At 30.7% G+C, this 5,246-nt stretch overlaps 1 long non-coding RNA gene across 1 annotated transcript; it reads right to left on the minus strand.

The window, feature by feature from the left end:
- Positions 1 to 1,009: 1,009 nt before the first annotated feature.
- Positions 1,010 to 3,979, minus strand: LOC105784379 (uncharacterized). Its single transcript, XR_008192436.1, has 2 exons — positions 3,085 to 3,979; positions 1,010 to 1,396 (listed from the first exon to the last, which is right to left on the minus strand). It is a non-coding gene; the product is annotated as an uncharacterized LOC105784379 (long non-coding RNA).
- Between the last annotated feature and the right edge of the window lie 1,267 nt (positions 3,980 to 5,246).

A 5,246-nucleotide genomic window follows, 5' to 3' on the forward strand; every position in this document is an offset into this window, starting at 1 on the left:
AACAAGAACTACTTATCTTCCGACCTCACAATCCAGACTGGCTTGGGGTGAAGGTGTTCACGAATGGGAAATGCTAATTTTAGGTTAATTTTCACCTTAATGACTTCCTAGGGTTGTCGATGAGACTGTCCATGGGCAGTAAGGCCAGTTGGTAAGGCCCACAAAAAATTTTAGCCTGTTTACTAGGCTCGGCCCGCCCGCCCAAATATGGGCCCGAGATTTTGCCTGAGCCCGCCGAAGAAAAAAATATGGGGCCCGAGTTCTGCCCGCCCGCTTTTAATTAAAATTAAAAAAATTTTAATAAAATTAAAACAAATTGTTATTAAAATTAATTGTTAGTAAAATTATCAAATTATTAATTGTTAATTGTATTAATTGTTATAATAAAATCTAACATTTGATTAGTAAATTTATCAAATTATTAATTGTATTAATTGTATTAATTGTTGTAATAAAATCTAACATTTGATTAGTAAATTTATCAAATTATTAATTGTATTAATTGTATTAATTGTTGTAACAAAATCTAACATTTGATTAGTAAAACAAACTTGATGTTTTATTATTATTTTGTAACACTAGTTAAGGAAATGAAAGTAAATAAACTTAAAATAAAAACTATTATATTTTAAAAATAAAAATATATATTTAATATTTTTCGGTGGGCAGGGCTAAAAAATCTTGCCGAGGTCTGCCCATTTTTTAAACAGCCTAAAATTTTGCCCAAGCCCATATTTCGGGCCTATATTTTTACCCAAACCCTCTCATATTTCTAAGGCGGGCAGTCGGTGGCCGCCCTACCATGGACAGGTCTAGTTGTCAGGCCTAGGGTTTGTTTCACGTTCATCCTTTCTCAAACAACTGATCCATTGAGTAACGTTATAAAATAATTAATAGATCATACCTCCACTCGCTAATCCCTCATAGAGGGATTAGTTCCTCATGACTTTCATAAACAATATGGAATAGATGAAAGAATTAATCATAGTGAATGAATTAAAGTAAAGAGTTTAAGAAAAGGTTGATTTATATTAATAATAAGCATGAATCCACAAAAGTTCATCTCCTTCACAAATCAGATATCTTGAAAGAAAATAAAGAACAAATAAACTGAACTTTAGAAAACCTAAGAAAATAAGAAAACAAAACTAAATCTAAAGAGAGAATCTAAGCTAACGGAATAGTGTCCATAACTTATGCCAAAGAAGCCTATTTATAGCCTTCAGGTGGTCGTCATCCTTAACCCTAGGTTAGCTGACATTCCTGAGCTTTAAGTTCGATTGTGCGAACCAAAATACCCCTGCTTTTTGTTTAATTTTTTAATCCAAATATCCCTAAAAGCTAAAACTGAAGCCACGACTCCAACAATTGCATTTTGATCTTGATTACTGTCCATCTACAGAAAATAACGACACAAATATGAAAATCACTACAAAAAAGATGCAAGCTTTTCATAAGATCACATATATGAATAAAGTTATTTTTTTCTCCTTTTGTTAAAGGGTTAGAGTTAAGCTGTCTCATAAATTGAATTGTAAGCTTTTAGAAAGGCCTAAAAGCTAATCTACATCAAATTTTAACTTTTACAAGTAAATCAAAGCAAAAAAATAAGTCATAGCTTCTTTAAAAGTTCAAAATTTAACATCCAATTAAACAAACGCAGTAGCAGCATATGAAAATCACTACAAAAAGATGCAAGCTATTAAAAGCAAAAGATATAATATTAAAAGCTACAAAAAATGAATATAGCTCATGGCTAAATAATGAATTAAAATAAAAAATAAAATTAATTTTAAAAATAAAGCAATAAAATTTTGTATTTAAAATGAACTAATCTTCCACAAAATGATTAAAAGAAGCTCGAATAAAACACAATGGAATTCGGAAAGTGAGTTCATGTCACAGATATTGCTTCGGTATGTGTATTAAAAGTGATTGGGTAATAACTTTTTGACACTTCAACTTAATATATATATATATATATATATATATATATTAACCTCTCAACAAATTTTATCTTTATTGTTTGTCAAATTATTTCCAAATGGATAAAAAAAGTTAATATTTTTAACTTTCTTGACGTGATCACATCAACAATTAATTAATTTTAAAAATTAAAAATATTTCAAAATATCTTTTATACTTTTTAATATATTTTTTGAGTTTTTAAAACTTTAAAAATTAATTAATTATCGATATGAATGCACATGGTAATCCATGCTACACCAACAAAGTTAGATATTTTAAGATGATTCTACAAACACCACAAGACGAAAAATTTAACCAAAGTAATTGCTCGTTGTAATATATATATATATATATATATATCCAAGAATCATTAAAGTTATGGCACCATCCAGTCATAATTTCAGATTTATAACCTAAAACATTATCACAGCATTATTTGATCTATAAATCGCCAATGAGACTTTCCTTAAATCCCCCAGACTCACAAATATCATCTAATTATTGGTCTAGTTGGTGCACAAAACACTAAACCATTCACATAATTAATTAAAATCATTTGGCAATGTACCAGTAAAATATACATAGCATCTTTTTTCTAAGACCAAACAGAAATGCTCTAGTTAGAGTTTTTAGGCAGACATGAATGAAAACACTGGAATGGGTAAAATGAGGAGAGTAGTTCCAGGGCCGGGGCCACCAAACTAGCTCCGATGTCAGAATATTAGCAACATAAAATATTGATCCACCAACTCAAACAACATAGATCCTGACTTAATTTGATCTCCACCAACTCAACGACAGATCCAGAATTTTCCACTCAATCAACATTTAACTATGTTCAACATAGAACTAGAATTAGGTATAGATTGTTTGCCTAAAAAGACCTAACTCGACAGACTAGTTATTGCCTAACATCACAACGGAGTTTCAGTCTTGATTCTTTTATAAAGAACTATTTTAATTGTAATCCTTATAAATATCTTTTATGATTTTTGCATGACATTATTATGAAATTGATCCTTGACAATAAACAGAAAAATTTCACAGAAATGTATAAATGGCATGACTGCATCAAGAAAATCAAAATTTATCACTAAAAGGAAGAGATGGGGGAACCTTTGACTATTGAGGCTCCTTGCAAATTGCTTTCTGCAAAATAAACACACATTCCAAAAGGATTTTTAAATTACAGTAATCAAGATAAAAAGATCATAACATAAACATCTAGAATATACAAACAGAAGATTTGAAAGCTAAAATGTTCAACATAGAACTAAAAACGATAAACTAGAGCCGGATGGTTAACAACAAATAGAACAAAACTCCTGCTTTTATTGAATGTTATAAGGTGAGCAAACTAAAATTATTATGCTTCAAGTTACACCACTTTTCCCATCACAAAAACTTTATGTTCTAAACAAACAACATAGATCTACCTTATCCATCTCATTGGATTATAAAAAGCTATCCCAACTCAAACAACATAGATCTACCTTATCCATCTCATTTTCATCGCTCCATTTTTAACTTTTCCAAAAACAGGGTAAAAAAGATATAAAATCCACCTACCTTTCAATTAAATCAATATATCCCGACTTAATTTGATCTCCACCAACTCAACGACAGATCCAGAATTTTCCACTTACAATTTCAATATTAATAAGTTCCCTTGTACCTAATTTTTAACTAAAAAATAAAACCAAGGATCTGGAACTATATAGCAAGAAGCAAATCTCAAAAGATCCATGGAAGACAATTAAGAATAGATCTATATAAAAATAAAACAGAAGAGTAAGAAAATTAGGTAAGGTTTACCGATTTCACTTACAAACTGCCAGAAATGATGAAACAAAAAGGATTGAAGAAAGGTAAGAAAATGGAAAGGAAGTGTTGGAAATCAGTGGAATGGGAGGAATTGGAAAGATTTTTCATTATTAAAATACAGAGAAAATTCAAAATCTTTCCAACTCCCCCATTCCAAAAATTTCCAGAAACGGTCTCTCCTTTTCCTCCTTCACAATAGTCTAAAAAATTACAAGCCACAGAGAATTATGCGTCTAAAAATGAGTAGAAATGAAAGTAGAGATAGAAAATATACCTTTCTAAACAAAGTCTGCGAAGAAATTTTTGAAGCTGAGACGATGAGAGTGTAGAGAAGGGAATGGAAAATGTCTTACTGATTCCAAATCGGTAAAACGTTTTCCAGAACCAAGGAAGTGATTTTACCCGTGTTTGTAAAATGTTTTCCTTTAGGAATTCATTTTCCACCAAACAAACGCTGGAAAATCCAGAAAATGTTTTCTAAAAAATACTTTCCACCAAACAAACGGAGCCTAAAATGGAAAAAACCTAAAGGGGAGTACAAGATGGAGAAACCAACAAGCCCTAAACCTGAAATACAAAGATTTCCCAAAATTCACACAAACTCTCTTAATTTTGTTTTTATTCTTAACTATCTAGGGTTGCTAAGAGGCCTATTTATAGGCTGAATTTCATGTACAAATATGAGTAAAACATCTCTAGATAAATTAGAGTTAGACTGGGAAAATATAACATGGTTTAACTAGGAGAAGAAACCCAATTGAGTAGGGAACACGTTGCCACGTCGTGACATGGCATGCTTCCTCGTCGGGACACCTTTCATCGCGTTGTCAAGATGTGGTGAATCTTCTCGTTGTGACGTTGGTGTTGTGTCGTCGGGACGTCGACTCTTTCTCATTTCAACATCAATCCTGTTTTTTTAATGCAAGGCACGCTTCACACAAGACTTTCAATGTGATCGAGTTTCCTTGTGTGAAGAGAAATTCATTTCTTAAGAAAGCTACTCCTAGAAGATCTTTGATATTTTATTTCATATTGAAGATTTGATCAAGCTAAATTCCAAGAGTTTTGAGTTCATATTGATCAGAATTTTATTATTCATCTAGGAGATTAAGAGCACTTTTTTTTTATTGTAAGAAACCTCTTTTAGTGTAAAAATTTTGTAAACAAACTATTTTTATTGTCGAGTTTGTAATTAAAATTGCAAGGGAAAGTTTTAGTAAGGAGAGTGATTTAGTTAATGTATAGGTTTTAAATTGTAACTTAGTGAGTTGAACTTAAATTACGTCTTGTATTGTAGATTGATAATGAATTACTCTTGAGATAAAGACTAAAGTAAAAAGTTTATAAACTATGTGACTAACTTCTATGCCATTTTATATTTTTACTCTATTAGTTAAGTAAGTTCCATTGCAATTAGACGTGTAACTGAAAAGCAAAATCAACCAGCCCTCATA

The sequence above is a fragment of the Gossypium raimondii genome, chromosome 13, assembly GCF_025698545.1.
Source record: "Gossypium raimondii isolate GPD5lz chromosome 13, ASM2569854v1, whole genome shotgun sequence".
Lineage (NCBI taxonomy): Eukaryota > Viridiplantae > Streptophyta > Magnoliopsida > Malvales > Malvaceae > Gossypium > Gossypium raimondii.